Source organism: Octodon degus, unplaced genomic scaffold (genome assembly GCF_000260255.1).
Source record: "Octodon degus isolate 3935 unplaced genomic scaffold, OctDeg1.0 scaffold00026, whole genome shotgun sequence".
NCBI classification, from domain to species: domain Eukaryota; kingdom Metazoa; phylum Chordata; class Mammalia; order Rodentia; family Octodontidae; genus Octodon; species Octodon degus.
The window spans coordinates 18,602,821-18,615,152 of NW_004524602.1; the positions used below are offsets into that span (position 1 = coordinate 18,602,821).

General features: G+C 36.9%; 1 protein-coding gene across 3 annotated transcripts in view; it reads right to left on the minus strand.

The window, feature by feature from the left end:
- Tcf12 (transcription factor 12) overlaps positions 1–12,332 on the minus strand; it is a 396,809-nt gene that overhangs the window by 363,567 nt on the left and 20,910 nt on the right. The window lies entirely within an intron of this gene.

A 12,332-nucleotide genomic window follows, 5' to 3' on the forward strand; every position in this document is an offset into this window, starting at 1 on the left:
ACTTAAAAGCAGTACAGTATCAATTCTCTTTGGCATATCCAAATCACTGGCATCACTACTCATGCTTTGGAGCTATCACTAGATAAAGGTTATCTGAACTTTATTATAGTACTTGCAACAATCTGACAAATAAGATAGCTATCAAGTGACTAACAGGCAGGCAGCACACAGAGCATGGATATACTAGAAAAAAATCATACAGGATGAGTAAAATTTTGTCACACAACTCAGAAGGGCACGCAATTGAAAACTTACACACTGTTTACTTCTGTAGTTTTTTGTGTGTAATATTATGAGATAATGGTGATTGCATATAACTAAAATCATGAAAACCCAAACTATGGATGTGGGAAAACAAACTCTTAGAAAGTTAAAACAGAAAAAATATTTCCAACCTAGTGCTTATGAGTCCATCATCACCCCTGTGTTAAAGCCAGACAAAATTCTTCTAAGGAAAATAAATAAATAAATAAACAAACACACACACCTACAGCCACTAGCCTTTATAAATGTAACAAAAATTCTAAACAAAACTTAAACAGTGAATCCAACATATAAAAAGAATGCTTTATGATAATCAAGCTTATCCAATTTAGTTTAGCAATCTATAATTTCACATATTAATATGAAAAATAGAAATCATATGGCCATCACAATAGACACAGAAAAGACACACTAAAAACCATCATTCATTCCTGGAAATTTTTCTCAGAAGCTAGGAATAGAAGAGAAGCTCCAGTTAATAAAAGATACTACAAAAAAAAAAAAAACTTACAGGTATCTCAAAACTATAAAACAATGTAATTTTTAAAATGGACAACAGATATAAAGACATTTTATCAAACAAAAGATGGCAAATAAATGAAAAGATAGTCAACATCATTATAATTAGAAAATATAAGTTAAAAAAGATAGCACTGCACACCACATCAAGTGTCATTACAAGATATAAAAGAACTGCAATTCTCATATTTCAAGTAGGAATGTAAAATGATATAACCACTTTGACAACTTACTAAGCTAATAATATACCCACCATAAGAATGTCTACATGAAGACTTGTAAAATAGTTAAAGAACTTCATTTGTATTACTGGAAACACCACAAATATTCATTAACAGGAAGAGATAAAAATAAAATATCATATGGACTATAATTTAGAAATAAAAATAAACTACTGATACACAAATGATTCTCAAAATAATTACGCTGAGCTATAGCCAGAAAAAATACATTCTCTGTTTTTTTGGTTTTTTTTTTTACTCAGAAAATGCACAAATATACAGTGACTAAAAGCAGGTAGTTTTCTGGTAGTGAGGATGGAAATGTGGGGTAAAGCAAACAAGGAAGGATTAAGAAATGTACATGAAAATTTTTCATAGTAATGGGTATATTCATCATCATATCAAATCTAGAGCCTTTCCCTTTTCCTGTTTTCCCCATTCACTATACCTTCTTCACTATACCTTCATGTAGCACACTAGCAAAAGATGTTCCAATTCTCGGACACAAGCAACTGCTTTAGCTGTAGCCCCATTGTATTTTAACCAGTGGTTTTAAAGCATTCTTCTAGGCTGTACTGTTATTTATCTGCTAACACAACTGTCTTCCCAGCAAACTATCATCTCTTCCAAAAGATGTCATGTCTATGTCACCTTTACGTCCCAGACACCAAGCACAGCCTGGCACAAATCACATGTTCAATAAAATGGTTGTTACATGAAGCTTATGTAAATCAACCCTTATAAATGTTTTCGATTAGCTAGTATGTTTTTTGTTTTTGGCCAAGAAACACTCAACAATAAGCTATGTGCAGATAAGAAAGCCTTAAGTCATCCATGCCCAAAGAAGTGCTTTGAATTCAGATGACTTTCAAGTTTTACATCGGACATTTTTATCTAGTGAAATGGTTAAATGGCTATGTAACAATGTTCTTCTATGTACTTAAATAAATTACTGAAAACTTAAAAATAATTTAAATCCCAGCACAATAACTGGAAGAGTGTATCATACTATTGTGGAATCTTTTTTAAATTATTAGGCATAAATGTTATTAATGAGTAATAAGTAATTATAATATTATGTACAGAAATGTTTAATTAGAATACAAAATAATACAAAAGTTGTAAGAAGAGTAAGACCATAAGTAGAAATTTAAAATAACTTAATAGAATAAATAAAGATAAAATGCAGGATTTTAACTATAAAGAAGTACCTCAATTTATCAACTCAGTTTTCTCCACTATATGGATAACAAACTGTAATGGACAAGAAATGAATCAGTTTTCCTAATAAGGCCAACATCAAGCCTAGCCACTGACTCTGCTTCAGTCCAATTCAGTTTGTGATCAGAATCACGGAAAGAATTGAGTTCATGAACTGAGGAATGACTGTATTACTTAAAGTTAACTTTCGTGGCCTTTGCAGAGTACTGTGAAAATGATCATTTTTAGTGGTCATAAATTGTGTATTTTCTCTCAAAATCCCTGACTAGATGAGCAGAATCAAGCAAAGAAAATGACTGAACTTAAAGATAATGTGAGGGCAGGGGAGATGGCTCAGTGGAATAAGCACTTCCCTGGCAAGTGCAAGGGCCTGAGTTCAATCCCTGGTTCCGCAAAAATAAATAAATAAATAAAATAAAAAGTAAAATTCCTAAGTCATTCACTGTAAAGATAATGTGAAATTTGGTGATGCTGTCCAGTTCTGATAGGTTATAATTCCTCCAGGTAAAGAATGGGGCTTCTAGTATCTTCACTAAAGAAAAGCATTACCCTTTTCCCCCAAGTGACAGAAGCTAAGCAAGTGGAAGATCCACCAAGGTAAATAAATGGCAGGAATACTTGTAATGATGAATTGTTCTGATGGTCCGTGGGGGCTTAAAAACCATTTTCTATGTACAGTACTTGTGGCTGTAACTTTTCAGCTGATTCAAACGCTAGACCTCAGCTTCATTCTGAAAAGACTATATGAGGGACACTCAAAACTTCACCAGCACTACTCCAGTGGCATTTATTCTGCTTGAGTCAAGGATTTAAAAAAAAAAAAAAAAAACGAGTATGTTAAAGATTGCTGTGAGGCTAAGTGTTGGGGACCCAGCTGTGTAAGGGTTAAGTTGCTGAGCACAGAGTTCCAAAGATAACACTACACACTGAGGAGCCCAGGACTCTCTCCCTATTCCAGAGCAGTAACTGCCAACTTAAGAGATAAAGACAGTTCTCTCAATTAGCAGAATTTAGTGTTTCAAACATCTCTGATCCTTTGTTTCACAAGGCCTTGCTCAGTTTCCTGCTTTTACCTCAGCTTTTCCCTTCAATTACCCTCAGGCACCCCCCCAAAAAAACTGGCTTGTAATACAATAGGAACAATCCATAGAAGTCTTTGTCTTAGCTCTAAGTGAGTTCTAATGTCATTACCCCACCAACCATTTTTGTATTTTGTCTTCATTCCTTTTCTGTAACCTCTCTTAAGATCTGGAGCCTGATCAGCTCCTGACAGCTGAGAAACTCATGCACAAGACTAAATTCTTCAAATAAAGTACAGGAAACCTCTCCCTAGACATGAATCCATGTTTTGGAGTTACAGTAGCATTTTTAGGTCATTATGACACCAGGGAAACATTATGCAGGCTTTTCTTCTCTAGATCTAGAAATCTAAAGAAGGACTTCAGCAATAAACAATACTTTAAACTGTATATTACACTGTCATTCAGAAGGCACTTTCATACCCATCATCTGAGTTAAGTCTCTCAAAAGCCTTATGAATGGGGCTTACTAACTCCTATTAAAGTAATACATAAATCATACAAAATAAAAATCTTGACATCATCTTGAATAACCCACTCTACCTTCACATGATCAATGGAATTAAGAAGAGCTTCCATCATTCCTGCACTTATGTGCTCTCACCTGTATGCTCAGCCAGCTCTGCTCCATGCAGGCCAGCAGTAAGGCTGTGCACCACACCCCCAGCAACATCACTTACACTGCAATCTACTATGAAACCAGACAGAGACAGCTGTTCTAGTTTCAATGCTACCTTCTGCTCCTCCTGTTACACTCATCCCATCAGCCACATTTACCTTTTAATAAAAAGGGTGATTTCTGATTCTAGCCATGATGCAGTAATTGCAACTAAATTAATCTTCCACTGCAAACAATTAGAAAAGTGGAAAACATACACTGAATGACTATTTTCAGATGCTGGAAAACGAACACTACAATACTATGATCCCTGGAAAAGAAAAACTATGTAAACCCTACCCTCCTCCTTAGGGAATGGATCTGAAACAGAGCAGAATGGTCTCAGAGAAGAGAGAGGCAAGGCAAATGAAATTCACAGGGCAGTGGTCTAAAGGAGATATTCAAGAGGGCAATCTCCACAAATCTAAATGGCGGGCCAGGGAGATGGTTCAGTGGAATACGTGCTTCCCTGGGAAGCGCAAGGGTCTGAGTTCAATCCCCGGTTCCGCAAAAAAAAAAAAGAAAGAAAAGAAACAAATCTAAATGGCTATCTTAATTAAAATTAAATTTTATCTGCTTTCCCCTCTTCTGGGTACAATGTTTACAGCAACTAAAATAGTCCATTTGCATGTAGGCTTTCCTACAATACAGCCTTTAACAAAATTAAGTTTTCCCAAATTCCTCGTTAGCAGAACTATAGCAAGAAGGCTGAGAAAGCACCAAAATCTCTATTTGGCCTGTGTCCAAGCAGATGTCAAAAGGTGTATGCTGTGAGACTTAAAATTCTTAATGTTAGTCTTTGTTACTTTTTTATTAATGAGATATAATGCTCGAGACTCACAAATTATAAAGGAGTCAGTTTATATTTCAAGAACTGCTCACAGCATGGAAGAAGAGACATGGATCGGATCAAGAGTGGAAAGACACCCTTCTAGGTCACATCCCCAGGGACCTACCACCCTGGTTTCACCTCCTCAGTCACATATTTTCAGACCAGCAAAAAATGAAGAGAATATACTATGTGTAGTCCTATGTATAGGAAAGTAAAAAGCAGTTCTTCAGGCTGGTGAGTGGAGTGTACATCTGTACTCTCCCCTCCCCCATTTTTGCCCAGAGAGTGATGTGAGGGAGCTGAGTGTGAGTCTGTGCTCTGTCCTGCCACCACTGTCCCCGGGATGGGGTGCTGAGCAAAAGGAGTCAAGAGAAATGTGGGTCTTCACTCTGCAATTCCTTTGTTGCCCCGCAACACTGGTGCTGGTGGGTGGAGGGCAGGCCCACTCTGTGCTTTCTCCATTGCCCCAGGACAGTTGCCAGTAAGAGGAATAGGGCAGTGCTGACCAGAGAAGTGACAGTGGTGCCAGCAAAAGAAGACACCCTGAAGAACAGACACCTCCTAGGAAAGCCTGGACATCAGTGATAAGGCTATCTAACATTAGAAATCAAAAGCATCATCACAGAAAACAAAATAAAATAGAAAATGACAAAATGAAAAGAAAAAAAAAAAAATGCAATCCCAATCACCCGGCCCACCAACACAAGTCTAGAATACAAAGAGATAGAGGAAACTGAAAGTCAACAAGTGGAACTCTTTGAAATGATGGCAGTAGAAGTAAAGAAATAAATGAAAGAGCCCATAGAAAATAATCTCTAAGGGCCAGAGAGACAACTCAGTAGAAAAAGCACCTGCCTGGCAAGGGCAAGGTCCTGAGTTCAATCCCCAATACAAAAAAAAAAAAAAAAGAAGGCCAACCAAATAGCTCAGGGGATTAAAGCACCTGCAGGCCCAAGGTCTGGGGGTTCAATTCCTGGGCCTGCGTGTTGGCCCCCCACCTCGGGGCGCTTTGAGACTAAGCATGGTGGCACATGCCTATAATACCAGCTCTTGGGAAGCTGTAAACAGGAGAATCACTGTGAGTCCGATCTACTAGTGAGACCCTCGAAATCCTGTAGGCCCTTCCCTAAAATACAAAAAAAAGAAAAAAGAAAAAAAAGAAACAAAACAATCTCTAATGTACAAAAAGAAATGATTATCAAAAGACATTAAAGCAGACACAGATAAACAGAGGAGCTCAGGAAAATGGTGAAAACCATGAATGCCAAACACAGACAAGAAACAGAATAAAACAGATCCAAACAGAAATGCAGGAGATTAGAAATTCCATTGAAAGTACATGTAGACTAAATGAGGGAAAGGATAGAGTATCAGATCTGGAAGATCGTACCACATTTAGTGACCAAGAAAAGGCATCTTAAAAGCAGCAAGAAACCACAAAAAATAATAACAATAAACCCAAAGGATACAGGGCAATGCAAAGAACAACATAAGACTGATTTGAATCAGTGAGAAAGCTGGAGACAGCACAAACATCATTAAAAATCTCTTTAGAGAAATAATAGCAGAAAACTTTCCAAACATAGAGAATCTGACATACAATAAAGGCGGTACATAAAACTCTGAATAAGGGCCGGCCAAATAGCTCAGGGGATTAAAGCACCTGTTTAGGCAGACACAGGGGCCAGGAAGGGCGGGGTTTGATCCCCGGCCTGCTGTACTGGCTCCACCCCCCAGGGCATATTGAGACGAGGTGTGGTGGTGCACACCTATAATCCAGTGCTTGGGAGGCTGAAAAACAGGAAGGATCACTTCAAGTCTCATCTGTGTTGTGAGCCCCTGTAGACCTTTTACTAAATACATACATAAATTTAAAAAACTCCAGGGCCGGGGAGATAGCTCAGGGGTCTAAGCGCCTGCCTGGAAAATGCAAGGACCTGAGTTCGATTCTCAGTACCACATGCCATCCCTGCCCCATAACCAGGCATGGTGGCACATGCCCATAATCCCAGCACTGGGGAGGCAAGACAGGAGCATCATTACAAGTCCCAGATGCAAATCCTCACAACCAAAATAAATCTACAACGCCAATGCATATAATAATCGAGACTTAACGAAATTCAGTACAAAAGCAAAATTTTAAAAGTAACTAGACAAAAGAAACATATCACTATAAAGGAAAGTCCATCAGAAGCACAGCAGACTTAACACAAACCCTAAAATCAAGAGCTTGGAGTGAAACATGTCAAGCCCTAAAGGAAAAGTCTTCAACCTAGACATGTATCCCACAAAACTATCATTCAGAGAAATAAGATGGAGAAATAGGACACTTCCACTTCAAAGAACTAAATAAATTTTTGATCACCAAACCAGTTCTACAGAATGCTCTAAAATTATATTACAAAGAGATAACTAAGACCACAAGCGCAGGAATACCAATGCCAAAAAAGCCTCTAGGCAAGCTAAACAATTAAAATTAGAGAAAGACAGGGAACAAATAACAAGGAAACAACATGAAAAACAAAAGCCAATATATATCAATTATAACCATCCATGTAAATGGTCTCTTAACTCATCAATCAAAAGAAACTGATAGGAAGAACAGATCAAGAAGCAAGATCCAATAATATGCTGTATTCAAGAAACACATTTAACCCAGAGAGAAAGTTGTACACTAAAAGTCAAAGGATGGAAACAGTTATCTATGCCGCAAGAATCCAGAAAAAAGCAGGGATAGTTATTCTATTTACAGACAATGCAAACTTCAAGCCAAAACTAATCAAAAGAGACAAAGATACTACATACTTGCTAAGGGAGAACTTCAAGGAGAGAACAATCATAAATATTTAAACACCAAACACAAGTTCATCTGTATAAAACAAATATTAACTGACATGAAGAAACAAGCACACAACTGTAGTGTGGAACCTTAATACCCCACTACTATCACAAATGGATGGATCAACTAAACAACAACAAAAAAAAAAAAAAAAATCAACGAAGAAATATTAGGATTAAACCAAACCTGTGAACAAATGGCAAATGAGTGTTCTACCCTAAAATATCAGAATATACATTCTTCTCAGCTGTACATGGGACTTTCTCCAAAACAGATATAAGCTGACAAAACACGTTTAAGTAAATGCAGAGGAACTGAAATAATCCCTTCCATACTCTCAAACCACAGCACAATGAAACGAAATCAATGACAAAGGAAACCACAAAAACTACATTAATAGATACAAATTAAAAAACACCCTTCTGAACAACCAATGGGTCACAGAAGAAGTTAAAGACAAAAAGTATATTATTAAATAGGAATGCCAATACAACATACTGAAACCTACAGGATGTAAAAAAAAAGCAGTCCTGCAAGGGAAATTTATAATGATGAACTCACACATCAAGAAACCAGAATGAGCTCAACTAACCCAATATTAAACCTCAAGCTTCTACAAAAGAAAAAAAAATCAAACCCAAAGCTCATACAAAGGAGAGAATCAGAAAGAGCAGAAATTAATGCAATAGAATCTAAATACAAAGAATCAATGAAATGAAAAATTGGTTAAAGATTAAATAAAACTGATAAACCATTAGCCAACCTCATCAAAAAGGGGAGAGAAGAAACAAAATCAAACAAATGGGAATTGAAAAGGAGGAAATCATAACCGATCACACAGAAATCCAGATCATCGATACCTACTATGAGAACCTATATTCTACTAAGAACGAAAACACAAAAGAAATGGACAGATACCTAGACACAATTGAAATCCCAAAACTAAATCAAGAAGACATAAAAAATCAAAATAAACCAGTATCAGCAAATGAAATTATAAATTTACTAACAAAGAAAAGCCCAGGCTGTGACAGACTCACTGCTGAATTCTGTAAAAAATTTATTTATTTTTCCTGCATTTTAGGGAAGGGTCTACAGGGTATTCAGGGTCTCACTACTAGACCAGACTCGTAGTGATTCTCCTGTGCACAGCCTCCCAAGAGTGGGATTACAGGCACGCGCCACCATATCCAGTCTCAATTGCTTTTTCGGTGCGCCCTGGGGGCAGGGCTGGCACAGCAGGCCCAAAGATTGAAACCCAGTCCCTGTGTCTGCTTACAGGTGCTTTAATCTGCTGAGCTATTTGGCTGACCCTCAAAATTTGAGAAGGACTTTTTTTTTTTTTTTAACTACTTCAGGCTGCCTTAAGTGCAGCTCTAGTGCAGCTTCTGGAGTTGGGAATCAAACCACAGTCCTATCAACCTGAATGCATTTGCCCAAGCGATACTTTAAACAACTGAGCTATTCGCAAGGCCCCTATATGCAAGGCCCCTATATAAGAAATTTAGACAACACCAAAACTCTAAAGAAATTGAAAGTGAAATAATACTTCGAAAATAATTCCAGGAGTATTCATTACCCTGATTCCAAAATCAGAGAGGAACCAACCAAGAAAGAATACAGGCCATTCTTCCGAGTAAATATTGATGAAAAACTCCTTGATAAGATACTGCAAATAGAATGCAACAAATCATCAAGATCATCATGACCAAGTATGATTGACACCAGGGATGCAAGGATGGAGTAACATATGAAAAATCAATAAATGTAATACACCATATTAACAGAACAAAAAGAACATGATCACCTCAACAGATTCAGAAAAAACATCTGACGAAGTTCAACACTCATTCATGATAAAACCCTACAAAAAATTGGAATAGATGATCTTTACCTCAATCTTATAAAAGTCATTTATGACAAACAGCTAAGATTACATTAAATGTCAGAAACTAAAAGCTTTTACTCTAAAATCAGGAACAAGACAAGGATGTCCACTATTACCATACCTATTTAACATAGTTCTGGAAACATTAGCCAGAGCAATTAGACAAAAGGAAAAAAAAATAAATAAAAGGAATAAAGATAAAAAAGTTATCATTATTCGTATATGACATGATACTCTACATAGAAAACCCCAAAAACTTGTAGATTTAATATCCAAATTCAGTGCTGTAGCAGAATATAAAGTCACTACTCAAAAGTCACTATTTCTGTATATAAGCAATAAATTCAAAAAGAGAAAAATCTGGGAAAGCACAGCCTTCACAATAACATCCAAAAAATTAAATATTTAGGACTCAATCTAACAAAGGATATAAAAGATACATACAATGAAAATTATAGCTCTAAAAAAGGAGACTGAAAAGGTTATCAGAAAATAAAAACATATCCCTTCTTCTTGGATAGGAAAAACATTGTGAAAATGGCCATTCTCCCAAAACTGCTATACAGATATAATACAATCCCAATCAAAATACTATTGTGCTCTCTCCGGCAGCACATATACCAATCAAAATACTATTAACATACCTCACAGATCTAGAGAAAACATTTCTAAAATTCATTTGGAACCAGAAAAGACCTAGAAGAGCAAAAGCAGTCCTGGGCAACAAAGGCCAAGTCAAGGGCCATCACAATCCCTGACTTGAAACTTTACTACAAAGTTACTGCAATAAAATCAACATGGTATTAAGGGGGGGGGGGAGAGTAAATAATAACAGGCCTGAGGATCAGTGGAACAGAAGATACAGGCACAACTCCAAACACATTTTATCTTTGACAAAGGAGCCCAACAAGTTCAACGGACAAAACATAACCTCTTTAATGAACAGTGCTGGAAAAACTGGCTTTCTACATGCCAAACACTAAAAGTAGAGCCATGTCTATCACCATGCACTAAAGTTAATATGGAGCTAAGATCTAAATATTAAAAGAGAAACACTAAATTTACTGGAAGAGAAAATAGGTAGAAATCTTGAAGATATAGATGTGGACACAGACTTCATGAAGAAAACATAGACTGCAAGGGGACATATTACAAAACTTCAGCAAATGGGATCTTACCTTATTAAAAACTTGCGCACAACAAAAGAAATCTCTACTAGAGAGAAAAAATAACACACAGAATGGGGAAAAAAAACAAAGGACTTATATCTGAAACATAAACGGATTTAAAAAAAAAATCAGACACCAAAGTCAAAGACCCAATCCAGGAAGGGGGAGATAATTCAGCAAGGTAAGCACCTGCCTGGCAAGAGCAAGGATCCGGATCTGAGCCCCAGTATATGCCATACTGGCTCAAGGCACCAAGTCAGCCACCAAAACTGGGCACAGTAGTGCACACTTGTAATCCCAGTGCTGGGAAGGCTGAGACAGGAGGATCACTACATAGCTACATAGCGAAACCCTGTACCAAATAAATAAAAGATTAAAACAAAAATCAAAGACTGAATCCAAAAATGGGTATCTGAGATGAATACACACTTCTCAGGTGAAACACAAATCGCAAATACATGGAAAACTGTTCAACATCATTAGTCACTCGAGAGACACGTATTAAAACAACACTGAGATTCCACCTCACCACAGTGAAAACAACTATCATCAAATAATCAACTGCTAACAAATGCTGGAGCAGCTGTGGGGAAAAACGAACCCTTTTCCACTGTGGTGTGAAAGTAGATTAATACAAACACTATGGAAATCAATGTGGAGATTCCTTAAGAAACTAAGATTAGAGGTTCCATTCAAATCAGCTAATTCCTCTCCTGGGTATCTTCCCAGAAGTATTAAAAACATCATCCACAGCAATGTATGTATACAACTTTAATAGCTAAATCTTGGGAAAATGGGCTGGCAAGATAGCTCAACAGACTAAAGTGCCTGCTTAGACAAGCTTAGGAAAGTGCAGACAACAGGGTTCCATCCTGGTTGGATCCAGGCAGCACATGCTGGGCCAGCCCTGCCTGCAGGGTGGGCTGAGCTGGCCAGAGTCCCCACCTGGTGGAGCATCCCTGTAATCCCAGAATTAGGGAGGCTGAAAACAGGAGGATCACTATGCATCCAAACTGCATATGAGACCCTGTAACAATCAAATACGTTTTTTTAAAGAAAATATAGTAAGTAAATAAATCTTGGTAAAAACCTAGATGCCCATCAACTCAAGACTATATTTTTAAAAAGATGAGTTTTGTAATAAAATGGAGTACTACTCACCATAAAATGGATAAACTGGAGACTTCTATAGGTAAATGGATGCAACTCAAGACTATATTCCTAAGTGAAATAAATCAGACCCATATGTATAAACACCACACTCTCACTAATGTGAGAAACTAAACTAGAAAATAGGATTTGAAATGTATAATATTGTGAACTGGGAAAAAAACTGCAAATGAAAATACAAACTACATTTAGGGGAAAGGTGAAGGAAGAAAGGGAAAAGCAAAACACACATGTATACACAAGACAGTTAACATAGTTTTATAGCTAGATTCTCCTGTTCCTTGAGAAGGACTTGTGCTAATATTGTTTAGACAAGATAACACATCTCTGTTTTCTACTCCGATTAACTAATACAAACTACAATATGCAATATCAATTATTGTGACTGCCCTACTAATCTGTTTCAAGACTCAGTTTCACTGTTTTTTCATCTTTTTTCTCTTTAAAATAAAAAAAAGCAATTCTTCAGATA